The following is a 22840-nucleotide window of genomic DNA, read 5'->3' on the forward strand; positions in this document are numbered from 1 at the left end:
TTAAATATTTTAATTTATTTATTGGTTATTTGTTGTTCAAATTTTAAATTATTTTTTAATTGTTAATTAATTAATTGTTAATTGGTAAATAATTTGTATTAATAGGTAATACTTTTTAATAATTAATTTGTATTTTTATTTTTAATTGATTAATTATTATAATATAAAATTGTTAATTACTTTTAATTAGTAATTGGTATTAATACTTAATTTATTTTTATTTATATATGAAGTATTTACTTTCCCTACTGTTGCACTCTCTGGAGTTGGAATAGTAATTTTTACCCCTCCGCTATCCAAAGCTTTCCCTACTGTTGCACTCTCTGGCGTGGGAATAGTAATTTTTACCCCTACGCTATCCAACGCTTTCCCTACTGTTGCACTCTCTGGAGTGGGAAGAGTAATTTTTACCTCTACGCTATCCAACGCTTTCCCTACTGTTGCACTCTCTGGAGTGGGAATAGTACATTTTACCCTGCCGCTATTCAACGCTTTCACTACAGTTGCACTCTCTGGAGTGGAAATAGTAATTTTCACCCCTACGCTATCCAACGCTTTCCCTACTGTTGCACTCTCTGGAGTGGGAATAGTAAATTTTACCCTGCCGCTATCCAAAGTTTTCCCTACTGTTGCACTCTCTGGAGTTGGAATAGTAATTTTTACCCCTACGCTATCCAACGCTTTCCCTACTGATGCACTCTCTGGAGTGGGAATAGTAATTTTTACCCCTACGCTATCCAATGTTTTCTCTACTGTTGCACTCTCTGGAGTTGGAATAGTAATTTTTACCCCTACGCTATCCAACGCTTTCCCTACTGTTGCACTCTCTGGAGTTGGAATAGTAATTTTTACCCCTACGCTATCCAACGCTTTCCCTACTGTTGCACTATCTGGAGTGGGAATAGTAATTTTTACCCCAACGCTATCCAACGCTTTCCCGACTGTTGCACTCTCTGGAGTTGGAATAGTAAGTTTTACCCTCCCGCTATCCAACGCTTTTCCTACTGTTGCACTCTCTGGAGTGGGAATAGTCATTTTTACCCCTACGCTATCCAACGCTTTCCCTACTGTTGCACTCTCTGGAGGTGGAATAGTTAATTTTACCCTGCTGCTATCAAACGCTTTCCCTACTGTTGCACTCTCTGGAGTTGGGAATAGTAATTTTTACACCTACGCTATCCAACGCTTTCCCTACTGTTGCACTCACTGGGGTTGGTAATAGTAAATTTTACCCTTTCCGCTATCCTACGGTAAAAATCTTGTAATTGTTTTATTAATATTATGTTTATATATATATATGTATTAATAAATAAATGTATATGTTTTTTAACTTACATTAATTATTTATAATTTTTAAGGTTATTTAAGTATTTTAAGTATGTTTAAGTTAACTATATTTATTATTTCATTAATTTTTAATTAATGTAAAGCATTTTAAAAAATTCGATATTTTGACTAACTATATTTTTTACATCGATATGTTTTTATTCGATATTTTTGTACTTACCTGTTTGGAGATAGGAGGTCGATATTTTGGTATTCTATATTTTTTCCTCGATATTTTTGTAATTCCACATTGTTGACATCGATATTGTTTCAGAGATGCAACATGGCCCTAATTTAGTGTGTCAGCTGCGTCACTAAGCTGTATGTACGGCATTGTGTGGGAGGCACAAGGGACGTGTGATTCAGAACCGTGCACTTTTTGCTTGTATGCAGCATCAGTTCTGTATTTGCTTTGTTGTGTTACATGACGATTGTGACAGTGGGCCACTCCATTGGCTGTCCACAGAGGCTATGTTTCTGTAAGGGGTGTGTGACAGGCCATGCTGGTAGTTTGAGTCTGATTTTGAAGTGGGCATCCCTAGTGCTGTGGCTGTACCCCCATGGAGCATGCTGCCATGACAGTGGTTGTGAGTTCCTGTGTAAGATATCTGACCTTGTCCTGGTGTTAGTGTTTGCACTGGTCCCTGGAGGGACTTGTGCTGCCTACACCAGGACCCAGTGTCAACTACCTTGTCAGTACTTTCACACTCACTATGCATTGAGCATGGTCCATAGGTGTGTACCTGGGCCATATGGGATGTGTGAATACACCGTACATTAACCTTGCACCCTTCTCACCCTTGCAGCCTTCTGGCCCTCCCCCTTGCACCCACACCCATACTGTTGGTCACTTCTGGTAGGCCTGTGCACCCACCCCCATACTGTTAGGCATTGCTGGGAGTCATAGCCATCCACCTCCAAACTGTTAGGCACTGCTGGGAGTCATGGCCACACACCCACATACCACCACCATGCTGTTAGGCACTGCTGGTAGTCCCCCATGTTACATGAGTTGTTTGTATACTCACCAGGCTCCACGGCTCCTTCGATTCCATGAACTCCCACTGGTGGTAGCAGGGCCATGACCTTCTCCTCCCAGGGATGGTATTGTGCAGGTCTGCGGGGACCACCACCTCCAGTGTGGTGTGCATGGGCGTAGTCTTCGTTCATCTTCCTCTTGACCATCCTCCGCAGATCGTACCACCTGGCCTGGCAATCCCTCTTGGTGCGCCTGATGGGTGCAACAGCATTGACCCTATTGATGATCCTCTCCCACAGGCGTGTTTTTTCAGCAATGATGGTCTGTCTGACCAATGCACCAAACAGCTGTGGCTCAACTTTGATGACTTCATCTGTAAGGATCACCATCTCCGGGTTTGTGAACTTTGAATTCTTGGGTGTGGTCATGGTGTGGGGTGTATGTGATTTGGGGGGGTGGTGTGTATGGATGTTGGGGTTTGGGTCTAATTGTGAAGGGGGTGGTGTGGGTGTGAATGTGAAAGGGTGTATGTGTGAAGGTGGGTGTGTGCAGTTGGTGCGTAGTCAGTGTCTGTTGTTAGTCTCTTTTGTCAAATGGGTATGTTGCAAAGGATGATGGGTTATGTGTGTGGGCCCTTTTATTGGTCCATCTGTGGGTGTGGCTTATTTTGAAATTTTGATGGGTGTGTTATAAGGGATGGGTGTGACTTGGGCCCTCTGTTTGCCTGTTTTGATGTGGACAGGACATGTGCTTTTGATGTTTTGTACACAGGAGTCATATTTTGTGGTGTTGTGCGACTCTTTTGCACCTTCCTTGTGCTATTTTCGGGTTCGCCTGCGCTTTATGGGGGGGTGCATTTCGTATTTGTTAGTACAGCTCTCTGATACAGGAGGTTTTGCGGGGGTGCGAGTGCACTTTATTAATGGGGGGGTGTGGTTCGTATTTGTTAATGCGGCTCGCTCATACTGGACGTTTTCCAGGGGTACACGTGCACTTTATTAATGGGGGGTGTGGTTCGTATTTGTTAATGCGGCTCGCTCAAACGGGACGTTTTCCGGGGGTGCGCGTGCACTTTATTGATGGGGTGCCGTTCGTATTTGTTAATGTGTCTCGCTCATACAGGACGTTTTCCAGGGGTACGCGTGCACTTTATTAATGGAGGGTGCGGTTCGTATTTGTTAATGCGGCTCGCTCATACGGGACGTTTTCAGGGGGTACGCATGCACATTATTAATAGGGGGTGCGGTTCGTATTTGTTCATACAGCTTGCTGACACGGGATGTTTTCCAGGGGTGCGCGTGCACTTTATTGATGGGGGGTGCGTTACGTATTTGTTAGGGCGGCTCGACAATACGCAATGTTTTCCGTACGAATCATGCTTCATACGCGAGTTGGTTTACCCGTACGATTCGCGTTCTCTTTTGCCTGTCTGGATCGTACTTGTTGGGTCGTACGGCATGTTTAAGAATCGTACAGTTCAATTTCCGAGTCCGTACCGTACGGATCTTCAATTGTTTTTCGTACGGGTCGCAAACATTTGGACGTAGTTTTGGACAACGGATCGTACTACGCAATTTGCACAGTTTTTTACGATTTGTACGGAAACGGCTAAGAATACGGATCGGCGGACGTTTTTTTTTTCCGAATCGGAATTGAGCCCTAAGTGTAGGTTTTCATTAAACATTATTGGGTACATCTAACTACAAGAGTTACAAGCAATGCTACAAAGTGCTATATAGCTGAAACTGGTATAATGTGTTCCTTCTCACCTCTGTGATCTGTAGTCCTGCTGTGGATAGTGCTCCGTCCGTTATGAAACTTAGCATGCTACATTTGCACCATCTTAGAGTGGTTCTTTATACATACCCACACATGCTCGACTAGAAAGTGGACTATTCTACAATGACATTGACGTTGTCACAATCTTAGCATGGAGCCCATTCCATTTGTAATATTTTTAAATATCAGTACGCGCAAAAGTGCACAATTCATTGCCCCCTTATTTAATTATTAAGTCAATTCTAACGCATTCTACCATATTACTATGCTTTTAAAATGACACTATCCTGATGCCATAAGTCAATGGTACTCATCATTGGGTTTCAAAGTGCATCAATGAAACTGATATTTGGTATTCTTACGACGTGTCATAACATATTTTGCATATATCTGTACCCTGTCAAATGAACCTGATGGAAAAGCTTTATGTAACATTGTGCGTCGATAATGCAGCCGATCCTAAATATAATGATAAAATATGTTATAGCTGTTTAATACTACACTATCCTACAGATGAGGTGCGAGATAATTCAAAGTACCCAGCTCAATTGAAAAGAGAATAGAGAAAAGAGAAAAAAGAGAAAAGTGTAACAGGAGAGGAATATATCCAAGGTGTTAGTATTTGAGTGTGACATTCCTAATTACATAATGTACCTCAAAAGTATTGGAGCTCATGATTAAAATTCAATCTTATTTCCACCGCATATAGATGTAAATTAATGCACGTTAGGTTTTTGCACCGCTTTTCCAATACCCTAGAGCACATCGCTAAATGTACCCCTACCGTCAGTATTGCTAGAAAAAATGTGGCCAGATGAAAATGGGCTTTATGCATGTGGCATGGTCTAACCCCACACTACATGCCTATTGGGTCCAAGTATATGCAACACTACCATCCATGGTAGACATTCTCCTTGTACCGGACACACAACTGAAACTGCTAGAGGCTACAACTGACGTTCCTACCATGGTGCAATGTTAGCTAGTGTGGCTCTGCTGCTCGACAAAATGTGGGTGGTGATGTTCTAAATGAATAGACTGCCACCGAAAACTAAGAACTAAACGGGGGTGGCTCCTCCATTTGAGTAGAGGAGCGTCGACCCACAAGCTCCAGAGCAGAAAATAAAAGGTAATAAAGTCTTGGGACGGCCAGCCAGACATGCACATTTTAAAGTTCTCTAACCTAGCTGTCTTAGACAGCTGGGTTAGAGAAAGCACAGGTCTCCAGTGCTCTTAGTAGTGAGAGCAGCAACATGATTGGGCAGATTTGGCAGTGCAGTTTCCTGGTCAGAAGCTTCCAGGAGGGGAGAAGATACCTGAGTATGTATGTATGTATGTATATATATATATATATATATATATATATATATATATATATATATATATATATATATATATATATATATATATATATATATATATATATATATATATATATATATATATATATATATTACCTACTGGCGGTCGCCAGTAGGTAGTTATAGTTAGGATTCTTTTCCATAGGAAATCCTGAACATTCTATTTGGAATAACTTTGGAGAAAGTTGCGGGGTGCGCGCACTCGGGCGCGCACACCTATTTATAAAAGTGTGAAAATGGAGATAAATCAGAAGTTTGAGTGCTTTGATATAAGGTGGCTCTGAAAAGAGCCCTTGTGTTAATTGAGTTGTTTCTGCATTTATAAGTAAGTACCGATGCAGAGTTTGATATAATATTGTTGGCAGCATTTTGAAAGGAAAGACAGGGGCCCATTTTCTGGTTAACAGGTGACCAGGCCAACTTTTCACGCCAGGCCCATTCCTGCAAAGTCGACCGCCATTTTTAGGAGATCTGCAACCACCGGCAGTCACTGGGTTGCAGGAGCAGATGGACTCAAGCCTGTCGGGCGAAGCATCGTTGCACCGCCACAGTGGACGAGACCCTGCTGGGTGAGTGGAGCGTCGCTGTACCGCAACAGTGGGCGAGTCCTTTGCTGGGCTCGTGGAGCGTCCCTATACCGCCACAGTATGCGAACGCTTTGCTGGGCTCGTGGAGTGTCTCTATATCGCCACAGAGTACGAACCCTTTGCCGGGTGCATGGATCGTTGGGGGTGCAGCTGAGGGGCCTCCATCTGGGGAGGCTCGTACGCGCCGCCTCTCCCTCCCAGTGGACCCCACGGCGTCTTGCTGACATTTGTTATGGCCGGACCAGGCGATGAAGAGAGGGGGAGGTCGGATATATATGAGTTATACTATTAGGTATGTCACATCCCCCTTGTGGCCTGCAAGGCACCGAAAAAAGAAGAGAATGGGAAGACAACTACATCTCGGGTCGGGCCCATGCCTTCTCTGGCCGATGGCGGCCGGCCGCTCTTTGCCACGGCCCCAGGAACGGATCCCTTGGTTCATCCTGGGGACAGGCCTTGGCGTGTGGTGTCTCCTCCGGACTATTCGCGTAATGGTTCTCCACCCCAGGCCGTTGCCGACGGCTTTTGTAGACTTTCTGATGCTCAAAAACCCTACTAGAAAGCAGCCCAAAAGTAGCCCAACATTGCTACTTTGGGGAAGGAGGGGCTGCGCGCGAGCGGAATTTTTTTTTGCTGCGTGACGTCTGTTAACGTTCGATTCGAAGGAAATCAGGAAGTGTTGACCGCCATTTTGTCACTGCGAGTAAATATATTGTCATTTCAAAGCGTTGGAACATGGAAAGGGGAGAAGGTAGAGATTGTTTTGCTGCGTAGGTTTTCTCAGGGTGTGCAGTAAGGTCCTTAAAAGTGAAAATATATATATTTTTTTCTCGAAAAAGTTGCGGGGTGCGCGCACTCGGGCGCGCACACCTATTTACAAAAGTGTGAAAATGGAGATAAATCAGAAGTTTGAGTGCTTTGATATAAGGTGGCTCTGAAAAGAGCCCTTGTGTTAATTGAGTTGTTTCTGCATTTATAAGTAAGTACCGATGCAGAGTTTGATATAATATTGTTGGCAGCATTTTGAAAGGAAAGACAGGGGCCCATTTTCTGGTTAACAGGTGACCAGGCCAACTTTTCACGCCAGGCCCATTCCTGCAAAGTCGGCCGCCATTTTTAGGAGATCTGCAACCACCGGCAGTCACTGGTTTGCAGGAGCAGATGGACTCAAGCCTGTCGGGCGAAGCATCGATGCACCGCCACAGTGGACGAGACCCTGCTGGGTGAGTGGAGCGTCGCTGTACCGCAACAGTGGGCGAGTCCTTTGCTGGGCTCGTGGAGCGTCCCTATACCGCCACAGTATGCGAACGCTTTGCTGGACTCGTGGAGTGTCTCTATATCGCCACAGAGTACGAACCCTTTGCCGGGTGCATGGATCGTTGGGGGTGCAGCTGAGGGGCCTCCATCTGGGGAGGCTCGTCCGCACCGCCTCTCCCTCCCAGTGGACCCCACGGCGTCTTGCTGACATTTGTTATGGCCGGACCAGGCGATGAAGAGAGGGGGAGGTCGGATATATATGAGTTATATTATTAGGTATGTCACATCCCCCTTGTGGCCTGCAAGGCACCGAAAAAAGAAGAGAATGGGAAGACAACTACATCTCGGGTCGGGCCCATGCCTTCTCTGGCCGATGGCAGCCGGCCGCTCTTTGCCACGGCCCCAGGAACGGATCCCTTGGTTCATCCTGGGGACAGGCCTTGGCGTGTGGTGTCTCCTCCGGACTATTCGCGTAATGGTTCTCCACCCCAGGCCGTTGCCGACGGCTTTTGTAGACTTTCTGACGCTCAAAAACCCTACAAGAAAGCAGCCCAAAAGTAGCCCAACATTGCTACTTTGGGGAAGGAGGGGCTGCGCGCGAGCGGAATTTTTTTTTGCTGCGTGACGTCTGTTAACGTTCGATTCGAAGGAAATCAGGAAGTGTTGACCGCCATTTTGTCACTGCGAGTAAATGGTGCTCCACATTGTAAATGCGGCACACCATGGGTGGCAGAGCAGCGGTGCACATTAACTGGTGCATCTCTGGGGATGCGCCAGTTACCATAAATCTGCTCCTTTACATTTAAGTATGAGCAGGGGACACAGAGTTGGTGAAGCTTATCCAAGGTTAAAAAGAGATGAGTCCTGTTCACTGAAAACTTGGACATAGGACTCACCTCCTCAGCATCGCTGGACATGGCTAAATAATAGCTGCAAAATGTTACTGTTGTTAAACAATTTTACTATTATAGTGTCTGAGATTTGTCTCTTACTCTGCAACATCTCATTGTTGTTCTCTTTCTTTAAAGATAAGGACATTAACCATGAGTGATAATGAGCAATCCGTTGGTCTCGATCTTATTGTTGAACATGTCATTGAAACGTCAGTGGAAGTGGAACCCTTAGATGATTTAAATCCTGAGGATGATGAAGAAGATGATGAGGATGCCGATTTGTCAGAATTGTATGACATAGGGTGGGAAGCTGACGTGCTTCAGCATATGGAACTATAAACATTTATTTTTCAAATTTACTGGAAATAAAAAGTGAAAATGTAAACCGTTTCATTTAAAATTAAACATAACTTGAAAAACAGGTTATGTGTAGTGTCTTTAATAAAATAGTCAAATATGCTCATAAAAATATTTCTAAACCAATGAAAAGCCTTAACAAGTCACATGACCTGTTATGCTTACGTTACGCGCTCCGCGCCGCGCCCCGGATTGTTGGTCATTCAAACTGAGGCTGGCGTCAGCATGAGAGCGCCAACGTCTCGTGGCTACGCCATTCAGAAAATATTGTTGGCAGCATTTTGAAAGGAAAGATCTGCAACCACCGGCAGTCACTGGGTTGCAGGAGCTGATGGACTCAAGCCTGTCGGGCGAAGCATCGTTGCACCGCCACAGTGGACGAGTCCTTTGCCAGGTGCATGGAGCGTCGCTGCACCGCAAGAGTGGACGAGTCCTTTGACGGGTGCGTGGAGCGTTGGGGGTGCAGCTGAGGGGCCTGCACGTGGGGAGGCGGGAGAGGCTCGTCCGCGCCGCCTGTCCCTCCCAGTGCACCCCACGGCGTCTTGCTGACATTTGTTATGGCCGGACCAGGCGATGAAGAGAGGGGGGGGGTCGGAGGCATATGCAAGACATCCCCCCTCGTGGCCTGCAAGGCGCCGAAAGATTATCGTCCGCGCCGTCTCTCCCTCCCAGTGTACCCCACGGCGTTTTGCTGACATTTGTTATGGCCGGACCAGGCGATGAAGAGAGGGGGGGGGTCGGAGGCATATGCAAGACATCCCCCCCTCGTGGCCTGCAAGGCGCCGAAAGAGGAAGAGAATGGGAAGACAACTACATCTCGGGTCGGGCCCATGCCTTCTCTGGCCGATGGCGACCGGCTGCTCTTTGCCACGGTCCCAGGAACGGATTCCTTGGTTCATCCTGGGGACAGGCCTTGGCGCATGGTGTCGCCTCCGGACTATTCGCGTAATGGTTCTCCATAGTTGTTTTAATATATTTTTGTTCAAGAATAAAAACGTTTTAATCTGTTATTTTGCTGTCGTGTGGTATATTTCTAATATTTGTCGCTCTGATGTCGTTTCCCCTCCCAAATGGAACATGTGATTGTAATCTACAGCCGGACATTCCGACAGGACATGAGAGCAAAAGGGGGGGGGTCAGATCTGAAGTTGGGCAGGCGATAAGATCACGTTTTGCTATGTAGGGCTATCTATGTTCGTGATGGGGCCTAAAAGGGGGCAAGATGGTGTCGAGCTCGGTTTCTCTCACTAGTTTCACTAGTTTCATATTTCTCATGAGGGGTTGTTCCTAATGTTTCTATTTTAGCAAGGTCAAAAATAGATCCTATCAGTGGCCTATTGATTTTGTTCGATTCCTTTTGTTTTCTCTAACGATTTTTAAGTTAAAGTTTGCTAGTACGATACAGCGGCTAGTCCGCATTTTATATATATGTCTTTTTTATTAGGGGTGTTTTCCGGTGGAGTCGGACGATCTACCTCTAATAAACGGTAAGTGTTCCTCTGTAGGAATGCGTCTTGAAAGTGGCTGACTGCAATGTATGATATTTCACTCAGTGACTTTCAGGCCCATGCTGTTTCAAAACTGTGCATGTGTTTGAAGCAGGCGTAGGTATTGACGCAGCATAGAAACTACTAGGAACCAATTGGAAGTGTTGTTTTCAAGTCACATGACTTCACATGCGCGTCTCAGGACGTGTACGCGGTGATAGTATCTGGTTGGAAGTAGCGGTTCAATTTCAAAACGTGAAAAGGAGTAAATCGAAACATATCCGGATTTAATATATCTTCTGAGTAGTATAAGTTCTATGGTGGGTGTATGAAGAAATTTAATAAGTTGCAATCGCGAAGTTTTCCCGAAATATATATAGGCGGGTGCGCGCACACGGTCGCGCACGATCGAAAGCCGATAAACGCCCTTTATAATATGCTCCTGGAGCTGTTTTGGGAAAGTTCAAATTGCAAAGTTTTCACGAAATATATAGGCAGGTGGGCGCACTCGGTCGCGCACGAAAGCCTGGAAATGCGATATCCATTTTATTGACAACTGTTGCCGAGAGTGCGCACACCGGGTCGCGCACGAAAGTTTAGTAAGGCTATTTTTATTTACAGACAAATTTTAATGTGTTTAAAAAAAGGCAAGGTACAGACTTTCGAATTCTGTATCGCTTTACAAGGAGTCTCTATGCAACTTGAACAGTGAAGAAAACGGCTTGTTTTTGAAAAAAATATTGCCAGAACTTTATTGACAAAAGTATAGGTTGCATACACGACATATTTCTGAATTAGCATTTTAAAAACCAATGAAATTCACAGAAAAAACCATAGGTTTTACACACGTTATAGTTAGGAAGTAGCATTTAAAAAACCTATGAAATTCACTGAAAAAACCATAGGTTTGACACATGTTATAGTTAGCTGGAAATTTTACTGATATAAAACCAATGAAATTCCACGTTATAGTTAGTTGGACTCACTATAACTTGCGCGTGCAATGCACTGCTGATGACGTCACATGTTACATCACTCATGACATGGTCAGTGACATCACTCATGACATCACTGATGACACCATCCAGTGAATATGTGTCTTTCTGAAAAATAAATATTAGTGAGTTATGTTTAAATATTTAAATATATATATTAGTGTTTCACTTTGTGTATAACTGGCTACATGTGTTGGTAAGTAGCTACATGCGTATGTATATGGCTTATTAGATATTTTTCTTAGTATCAGTATGAGTGTCTATATGGTTTGGTGGGGGTATTACTTAGCACATAGATGCATGAGTGACTGACTCTGTTTGTATGTGTTTTGAAGACAGCATATGTACAGGACTGTATGGGTGGATGAGTGTCTATATGTGTTTGTTAGTGAGTGAATGACTGTCTCACTAGTGTCTTTATCAGTAACTACATATGTTTTAATCTAGTATATATGAATATTGATGTATATCAGTGAGTATATGTGAGAGTAAGAGATTGTAAGAGTTCCTGTTTAAATAAGTATGTGTTTCTATAAGTGATTGTTTAAGAGAATAAATATGTATAATTTTCAATAGAAGTAAGGTGGAAGTGTGTGTATAACTCTATATTCAAATAAATGGATGTTCAATAGTTTATTTGCACGTGTGAATATGTGTGTGAGTAACTTTTGGATGACTGTCGGTGTGTAACAGGATGTATAGGTGTATCACTTCATATGATGAGTGAGTATATGTATGAGTGACTATATAGAACTGTTGGTGAATGAGTGGATGTGTATATAGATAGTGGAATTACTGAATTGCTTGTTGTAACTGATATAGGTATCTCCATTTTTTTATAAATTTCAGTTTCTATTTTTGAATATGTGTTTCAAGGGTTACATTACAGTGAAAGGAGGTCTGTCACTATGTCACAAGGATGGTGTCATCAGTGATGTCATGAGTGATGTCACTGACCATGTCATGAGTGATGTAATATGTGACGTCATCAGCAGTGCATTGCACGCGCAAGTTATAGTGAGTCCAACTAACTATAACGTGGAATTTCATTGGTTTTATATCAGTAAAATTTCCAGCTAACTATAACATGTGTCAAACCTATGGTTTTTTCAGTGAATATATATATATATATATATATATATATATATATATATATATATATATATATATATATATATATATATATATATATATATATATATATATTACCTACTGGCGGTGCCAGTAGGTATATATAGTTAGGATTTTTTTGAATAGGGATTTCAGAAAATTCTATGTTGAATAACTTTGGCGTTGATGGACGGAATTGGTTGAAATTGTCAGGAAAATGGCACATTTTGTTTCTGAGTGTCCCCTGAAACTTTGGGGGGGTTTCGTGAAGTGGGGGCCAAGAAAAAAGGGGGGTCCCAAAACGTGTTTTTAACATTGAGTTTTCCATAGGGCGGTTGGACTCACTTTTAGCTCGAACGGCTGAATGGATTTCTATGGAACTTGGCAAAATTGTAGGGACTGGTAGCCCGATGTGCCTTTGCTAGGTCTCAAGATATGTGCAATAGTGGATTTTGACTAATTTAGGTTCAAAAAAATATATATATCTGTAAGCGCGCCCCGGTACGCGCACCGGGGAGCGCTCCAGGCGCGGTACACGACTTGCGCGCGAAAAGATGATTGGCTCCCCGGTGTCTGTAAACATTCTAAACAGTCTGATGCGACCGCCATCTTGTGTCTCAGTAAGATCGAGACACAATAGGTGGCCAAAACAAAGGGGGAAATCACCATAAGGGGGCAGAGTAGATCCTCCCTGACCCCCTAGGTTTGATGTGGGGGCTTTAAAAGGGCCCCGCTGGGCAAAAAAAAAAAAATTGTATTTTTAGCGGGGGGAGCGACCGGTACGCGCACCGGGAAGCGGTCCGGGGAGCGTAATATGGGGAAAAAAGAATGATAGACTTTTCAAATATTGTATGTTTATTGATTGTTCTTTTTGTTGTTTTTTTTGTTTTTTTTTATTTAAGTAGCAACATGAAGGTACCTATGCAGAGTCTAAAAATTAATATTAAACCGACAAATTTGTAGATATCTTGCATGTTGTTTCAGAAGTTATTGTGGTATATGGAATTCATACCATAGTCTGTCAGGAAAGCAGAAACAATATGGAGGCAGGAGATGATTAAGAGATGATAAATACACATTGGAGATAATATAGTTGGAGAAAGGAAGTAACTATGAGCAAACACAAAAAAGTTGCACAGTATATTTTAAGTCTCACTTTATATTATATCTTTTTGGGTACTATTACATAATTTTCATATAAAAAAGAATAATGTCTCAAACAATTTCTTCTTTTAAAATTTAAATTTATTGCTCTGATTTTTCAAAATCTAAAAGAATTTGTAACATTAATTCATCTGGAATGTCCTCCTTTTCATTCCATAATTCAAATTCTTCAACACATTTAATTAATTCTTGGTCTAATGTGTCATCCAAAAAGTCAATTTCTTTATTTTCTTCCTTAGGATTGTTTTCAATCTTCATTTGAAAGGAAATATTATTAATTTTTTGCTGTGCTTCCATTTTCTTTCTGTAAATTGCATAAAAAATAAATATATCAGTAGAGATAGGGCACTGTTGGGTTTAAGTTAGACAGGTACTTGTGAGTTTTTAACAGTGAAGTTATCTTTGGGCACTGTATGGATTCAGGCAGGAAGTAGAACTATTAAAAAGTGCATGTGATGAAGACTAAGTAAATTCATAATTATACCAGAGAAGCCTAACTCAATCCATAATTATAACAGAGAAGCCTATCTCAATCTCTAACTCTTACAGAGGGACAGTATATAACGATCCGAAAACGTTTTCCCAAATTAGCATAACATAGTTCTCCTTTCAAATTTTTTAAATAACTTCTTACCTTTCAAAAAGAAGTTTAAGTTGTCAGTGAAAATGCTCTTGAAATGTACTTCAGGAAGTAGTAGTCAAAATGGCTGTGTTTCTCTCTCTTTCTTTATATATATTCAGGTACATAACCAATCAAATGTCATGAAATAATAGTAAAAAATGAAAGTAACATTTTAATTGGTTGTCAATTCTAACACTTGATATGTGCTTTTGTCATGTACCTCAGGATATTTAGTCAGGCCTACAGCATAAATGTCTCAATGGAATTCCATAAAATTTGGTTAAATGGTAGGGACTGCTATGTAGTAGGGCCTATTCTATATTTGAAGAAAGTGTCTCCAGTGGTTTTTCTATAAATTACTTTCCCACCTTTTTTTATCGAGAGCTTACCGGTTCGCGCCCCGGTACGCGTACCGGCAGCGTTACAGGAGTCCTCCATTTTGTGTTTCGGTAGAATTGAGACACAAGATGGAGGGCAAACAATGTTCGGAATGGGTAGAAGGGGGCACGGTAGACACTTCCTGACCCTTTAGGTTTTCTGAGGGTGGCTTAGGACGCTCAAATAGGCAAAAAAAAAATTTAAATCGCGTGGAGAGTGCCCGGTACGCGCACCGGTAAGCGTACCGTGGAGCGTACTTTGGTGAAAAATTGTGAAAAAACGTAGAAAAAGATAAATTTTTAGAATGATCAGAGGTAGGGTAGCTCTGAAAAGAGCTATTGGGTTCTGTGGCTGATTTAGGTACCTTCAAGTAGGTTACAATGCACAGTCTTAAATTCAGGAGGAATATTCTATTCCCCTCATCTGACAAGTGCACACCATCTCCTCTGTAGATGTCTTGCATGTTGTAACGCAAGTTATTGTTGATTATTGAACCCATTCTAAAGTCTCTCATGTAAGCAGAAACAGATTTATTCACATGTTTCCGTGATTTCTCAAATTGTGGACAAAATTGGTTGGACCAGTTCCATTTCTGTCTTTGGCATATATTGGAATATACCAAGGCAGTTTGGGGGAAAAGTGTCCTCAATTGATGAAAGGTGTCCTTTAAAAGCATTTCCAGACCTACCCCAGTCATAGTGCCCAAATCATTTCTGCCACAGTGCACTATTAAGAGGTCAGGGTTTGGCAGATGCATAAAAAAATTATATTAAAAACATATAAAATATATTTTTCCTTTAAAAGAATAATACATTTTACAGCTTTTGATATTTTCTATTAAAAAACCATTGAAATTCACTGAAAAAACCATAGGTTATAGACCATATATAGTTAGGAATTAGCATTTACAAAACCTTGAAAATTCAATGAAAAAAACATAGGTTATAGACCATATATGGTTAGGGATTAGCATTTAAAAAACCTTATTTTACTCACACAAAACCATTGAAATTCGCATATATAGTTAGTTGCACTAACTATATATCACGCACTTGCAATCCACTGCTGATGATGTCACATATTACATAATTCATGACATGGTCAGTGACATCACTGATGACATCACTGATGACAACTCAAATGACATCACTGATGACATCATCCAGTGACTGTATGTTTCTGTAAAGTTAAAATATGTCTTACATATTGAAGAATGAGTGGATGTATAAATGTCTGGATGAAGGATTTAGTAGGTGCATGACTGACTGTATGAGAGAGTGATTAAATGTGTCTCACTGAGTGCATGGGTTAGTGATTAAACTGTCTTAATTTATGCATCATTATATCTGTTGTTCTGTAAACTGCTGCATGTGTTGATCAGTACCTATATGAGTAACTATATGGGTTATTGATTGGTTGCCCAAGTATTTGTATGGGAGAGTGAGTGTGTGTGTGTGTGGGTGGCTGGGAGGTGTGTGACTCTGTGCATAGATGTGTGAGCAGTTGATTCACTAGATGTATGGGTTCAAAACTGCATGTGGAAACAGCTGTATGGGTGGTTGACTGTGTGCATCATGAGTGTATTGGTGAGTGAATGGATATCTCAGTGCTACATGTCAAAGAAAGTACATATGTAAAACACACCTGTGAGAGTTGACATATATAAATAACTGTGTATAAGAGCCAGTGAATGTGTGAGTGGCTGTATGGATCATTGTAAACTTGTATCATTGATTGTATAACACAGTAAATATGTGTTAGAATATGTTAGAATAAGTAAGGTGTGTATAACTGTATAGTTGAGGAAATGGAGGTGTGATTGATTCTTTGCATGACTGACTAGGTGTATGAGTAACTCCATGGATGAGTGACAGTCTGTAAGTGTCTGTTTACACTGAGTGTATCTAAGGTTATATTAGAGTCTGAAGAGGTTCATTGTATTATCACATGAATGATGTCATCAGTGTTGTCATCAGTGATGTCATTTGAGTTGTCATCAGTGATGTCATCAGTGATGTCACTGACCATGTCATGAATGATGTAATATGTGACATCATCAGCAGTGGATTGCGAGTGCGCGATATATAGTTAGTGCAACTAACTATATATGCGAATTTCAATGGTTTTGTGTGAGTAAAATAAGGTTTTTTAAATGCTAATCCCTAACTATATATGGTCTATAACCTATGGCTTTTTCATTGAATATATATATATATATATATATATATATATATATATATATATATATATATATATATATATATATATATATATATATATATATACACACAATACACATATATGTGTGTGTGCATATATGTATAGGGACATGTATCATCGATATATCGATATCAAAGCCAATACATTAGGCAGCTAAATTAAAATAAAAAAATGTAAAGCAAGATCCTTATTTTTGTAATATTTTTTTCTGCAATCTAATGGTTTAAATAACAAAAATAAGTAGCCACACCTACTAGCATTGCCAGTGCTTGTGTCTCCTAATAGACAATCTCAGGTGAGAGGTTGAGTAATTTCAAACTGACAGGTCTCATGTTTTTTAAATACACATCGCCAAATTCATGCTGCAAAGTTATAGCTCTATGAATCCCCATCTCAAACTAGTGATCATTCAGTTTTAAGTGAATATCATTTGTACCTGAGGCGCACTTCAAGCACAAGCACACAGTCCTATGAGCCCAGTTTGATTCATTATAGTGGTTAGGTGAATGCAGCCCTGTGGTGGCTGCTCGGGATCTAAAGCAGTGGGTAAATGAGGGATAGGGATACAAAAATATGCACAGACAAAAAATAAATAAAAATAATAAACTTTATGTACCTGCTGCTGCGGTCACCGCATTGCTGCGCTCCCGAGCCTCAACTCCAGGACTGGTGCCCACTGGATCCATGACAAAATATAGAAACACAAAATATCGAAATACAAAAATATTGGAGCAATAATATCGATGTAAACAATATTGATATCTATCTACAACAAGGTAAGTACTGAAATATCGAGAGAAAAAATATGGATGTCAAAAATATCATTTTTTTTTAAATATCGTTTTTTTCATTAAAAAAATATGTAAAATTAATTAACAAATACTTAAGAATATAATAAACAGTTAAAATTATTTAAATTTTTTTTTAATGAATAAGTAATAGACATAATTTAATAAACAAATTATGAAACATATACATATGGATGTATACTTACTTGATAATTAGTTTTAATATTTATTGTAATAACTTATAAATTATAAAAAATATTATAAATTACAAATTCATCTGCACACATAAAATAATAACATAAATAAAATGTAAATAATTATGCAAAACAAATTTTAAAAAATGAATATACTTTTAATATTTGTTACAACAATTATATAATGCATTAACTAAAACAATACACAAAATATTAAATAACAGAGGGAATAAAATACTATTCCAACTCCGAAAAAAAACAACAGTAAGGAAAATGTTGGATAGCGTAGGGGTAAAAATTACTATTCCCACTCCAAAGAGTGCAACAGTAGGGAAAGTGTTGGATAGCGTAAGGGTAAAAATGACTATTCCCACTCCGAAGAGTGCAACAGTAAGGAAAGTGTTGGATAGCGTAGGGGTAAAAATTACTATTCCAACTCCAGAGAGTGCAACAGTAGGGGAAGTGTTGGATAGCGTAGGGGTAAAAATTACTATTCCCACTCCAGAGAGTGCAACAGTAGGGAAAGTGTTGGATAGCGTAGTGGTAAAAATTACTATTCACACTCCAGAGAATGCATCAGTAGGGAAAGTGTCAGATAGCGTAGGGGTAAAAATTACTATTTCCACACCAGAGAGTGCAACAGTAGGGAAAGTGTTGGATAGCGTAGGGGTAACAATTACTATTCCCACTCCAGAGAATGCAACAGTAGGGAAAGTGTTGGATAGCGTAGGAGTAACAATTACTCTTCCCACTCCAGAGAGTGCAACAGTTGGGGAAGTGTTGGATAGAGTAAGGGTAAAAATTACTATTCCCACTCCAGAGTGTGCAACAGTAGAGAAAGTGTTGGATAGCGTAGGAGTAACAATTACTATTCCCACTCCAGAGAATGCAACAGTAGGGAAAGTGTTGGATAGCGTCGGGGTAAAAATTACTATTCCCACTCCAGAGAGTGCAACAGTAGGGAAAGTGTTGGATAGCTTAGGGGTAAAAATTACTATTCCCACTCCAGAGAGTGTAACAGTAGGGAAAGTGTTGGATAGCGTAGACGTAAAAATTACTATTCCCACTCCAAAGAGTGCAACAGTAGGGAAAGTGTTGGATAGCGTAGGGGTAAAAATTACTATTCCCACTCCAAATAGTGCAAAAGTAGGGAAAGTGTTGGATAGCGCAGAAGTTAAAAATAACATACTTAGAAAAAAGAATTAATATTTTAAATTATTTTAAAAAATTATTTATTGAATTAATTTAAACTATTTACAAAAATCAATAAATAAATATTAAATAAATAATTACCAATTAATAATTATTATCCAATACATTAATTATCAATACCCAACTATAGATTTAATAACTACTTAATTACATATCAAATACTTTACACACTATTCCCCTATGAACGCACAACGAACGTCAATAATAAAATAATACACTGAACATAAGTATCAATGAATCAATTAATTAAAATTAATGACCAAATATTAAAAATTAATTCCCAATTAATAATTGATTAACATTAATATAATTAGCAATAACAATTAATGAAAATAAATGATTACTTAATTACATTTAAATTACTTCCCATCCTATTCCCCTATAAACCCATAACTCGCTACAAACATAATTATCAATTAATCAATTAATTACTGTAAATAAAATGAATTACCAATTAATAACAATTATTTACCAATTAATAAAAGTTAATTTATAATTCCTAAAAAATGTATAATAATGTAGTATAATTAAATTACTTCCCACCCTATTCCCCTATAAACCCATAACCCGCTACAAACATAATTATCAATGAATCAATAAATTACCAATTAATACAAATTAATTACCAATTAATAAAAATTAATTTATAATTCCTAAAAAATTTATAATTAATTTAGTATAATTAAATTACTTCCCACCCTATTCCCCTATAAACCCATAACCCGCTACAAACATAATTATCAATTAATCAATTAATTAAATTAAATTACCAATTAATACAAATTAATTACCAATTAATTTAAAAGATTTTATAATTCTTAAAAAAGTAATAATTAATTTAGTATAATTAAATTACTGCCCACCCTATTCCCCTATAAACCCACAACCCGCTACGGTACTAAAATACAAAATGTACTTAAATTACATTTAAAAAAATACATATTAACTACATAATAATATACATACAAATCATATAAAAATCGATATTAGTAACATCGATATTACTAATATCGATATTAGTAACATCGATATTACTTACATCGATATCAACAAAATCGATTTTACTTACCTCCGAAATTCTGTCCCTTCGATATTAAAAAATTCGATATTACTTACCTTCTTTATTATGTCCCTTCGATATTAAAAATTCAATATTATGGTATATCGATATTAAAACATCGATATTTTGTATGCATACCGTGCCCACTATGCAGGCTCCCAGATGCCAATCATGAGGCTGCTCTCATGCTGGGAATAGTATTCCCAGCATGAGAGCAGCACTGGGATCGGTCTGAGCGGCCTGGTTTGCTGCTCAGACAGTGCCTGGGAGCATGTGGCCTTTCTCTACCTGGCTGTACAGCACAGCCAGGTGGAGAAATGCTATGTACCCATGACAGTTTGGCAGTCCTGCAGCGTATGCATGACGGTTTGGCCAGCCTGAGGGGGCTGACCAAACCATCAAGCACACTTACTAGTGCCCATCACCTCTCCTCACCACTATTGGTCATAGATCGCATGCCCCAGCCCCACCCTGACGCAACTTACTGGGAGCCTGCAGGAGGTAAAAGAAAAATAAACTGATAATGGAATTGGTTTATTATCATTGTATTTATCATATTTAAATCTGCTGCCACCTAGTGGCCTGACCTCCTCTGCCTTAACGGAGAAGCTACCCCTGATGCAGCCGCTGGTCTTTATCACACCTATGTCTGTGGGTTCTAGATCACCAACAGTTTCAGGAATACTCTAGGGTTCTGATTTTGGTGTTCTCAAAAATTGCAGGCTGTATTGCTCAAACCTACTTCGAATATTCTTGTATTTTATTTGAGTCTGTTCAATGTCTTTGTCAAAATCATAGCTCTTCTAGTGGTAGTCCCGTTTTTAAAGGGTCATAAGGCCAAGCTTGGCCTGCTTTCAATAAGTTAGTGTTACGACACTTTACTGAACTTTGCATTATGATAAAAATGTATATAACTAGGAAAGGTTGTATGACATAAATATTGGTCCTAAATACTTTTTACAAAAAAATTACCCTCTGAGTATTCATTTTCAATTATTAATCAAATGGAACAATACTTTTGTTTGTTAACAAAAATTACAGCACAATTATTTTATGTTAGCGGATATTCTGGCTATGATATTGTGTATTTTTCGCAGCACAGAAATGTACGGTACTTTCTCCAGCTAGAACAAAAAGGTACTCTCACTATGGGAAGATGTGTATATCCTGAGGCTCATAGATTTGATTTCCACAATAGAATCCCACCATAAGTAAGGTCATTAAAAAGAGTACCATTAAGCAGCCGCGGACCGTGCAGGTAAGAGCTGTGGGGCCGGGTGGGAGGGGGGGGGGGATTTTGACAGATAACAACGAGGAAACATTTTTTTAAAAAAATTTCCCTCTTCCTCGTATTTCGAAATCCCGCCCCACCACGCTTACCTGCATGGGCCTTGGTTGCCATTGTGTAAGATTATAGCAAAACCTCCTGTTAAAAGAATGAAAGAGGGGGTGTGGCTTGGACGCCGCGGCATGATGGCGGATCCGGCGTGAGCTCCGTGTATCGGCGGGGCTTTGTTTGCATTTTCTGCCGCTTCAAACCCGCGTCTTCTTTCATAATCGGCAGAACCTGAAACCGGAACATGCGGTGAGTCGAGGGACAGCTCTCTCCTCGTTTATCTCCCGCTGCAGCGCAAGTTGGTGCCTGTGACGCGTCCTCCTCAGAACGGACGCGAGCGCCCGCCATTTTCGGCTTTATCTCCCGGCGGTCCGACTGAAACCAAATGCCTGCTCTTCAATTTTGCTGCCAAAATGACTTACTCTGCCTGCAGCTAAGTGCCCCACTAGCAGCAATTTATTATTGAGGCTCATTTTAATTTTTCATGTGTTTCTTTTCCTGGAAGGTGCGCTTATACCACTACTACTATTGATATTTATGGTATTTAGCGCCCTTTTTCATGCCTCATTTCCGTGTGCGACAACAGCCTCTTTGCCATGTTACCTACATTTTCATGCCTTCTGTTTCTTTTTGCTATCTTCAGACGGCCATGCTAGCAGCTATTTCCTCATACTGTGCTGCATATCCTGCTGGCTCTCTTCTACAATAGCTAGACTACACCAGATTATTTCCACCTCCACTTCTTCTGGTGCCAGCTCATCTAGGATTGGAAATGTGTGCGGCCGCTTCTCTTTTTAGCCGCTGAGCGCATGGAGCGCATGGTTTCCTACCTTTTGATAGTGCAACGTCATTGAATATTGTTCTTCTTTTAAACTCTTGTGTTGCTACATTTTATTTACTGTTTTTGGAGTCTTTTTCTTCATCATTTATGATGGCCAATGACTCTCATTCAGCTCGTGCATCTATTACCGGCACCAAACCAAAGAGACTGAAAAATGACCCTCCTTCACCGATTCATGCTTCTACTAATCCAGTTCTAGACTCCATTCTGGATGAAGTGCGAGGTCTCCAACCTTTTATGTCTTCAACTAATGAGAAATTGAAGCAGATGGAGGAAAGGTGGATTACTATGGAGAGTAAGGTTCTGGACTTAGAACAACGCGTCAGCACTATTCAGATTGTCTCAACTAAAATACCACTTCTTGAACAGGAAATTCACAGACTGAAATTGCACACAGAGGACCTTGAAAATAGAAATCGCAGAAATAACCTATGCCTTTACGGCCTGCCGGAGAATGTTGAGGGGCCTAACAGGGTTGCGTTCCTTCAAAAAATTTTGCCAGAACTTCTAAGTCTATCGCCCTCTTCTACTCCTCTAAACATTCAAAGAGCTCACCGTTTGGGTCGATCTGCTACTAATTCTGCTAGACCTAGAGGCATCATTATGTTATTCCTGGAGTTTACCGAACTTATGTCTGTCCTGAAAGCTGCGAAGCTTAAACGTCGCCTTACTTGGTCGGGGCATAACATCTTCATCTCCCAGGATGTCTCCAATGCAACTAACGCTCGAAGAAAGGAATTTCTGGACTTACGTCCTCAAATGAGGCATCTTCATCTTCAATATGGCATCCTGCATCCTTGCTTATGCAAGGTCACTCATGGTCGCTCACGCACTTTTGATGATCCTGTAAAACTAAAGTTATTCCTACAAAATTTTCCTTCCACAGGAATGGAT

The sequence above is a fragment of the Lissotriton vulgaris genome, chromosome 5 (assembly GCF_964263255.1).
Source record: "Lissotriton vulgaris chromosome 5, aLisVul1.2, whole genome shotgun sequence".
Classification (NCBI taxonomy): domain Eukaryota; kingdom Metazoa; phylum Chordata; class Amphibia; order Caudata; family Salamandridae; genus Lissotriton; species Lissotriton vulgaris.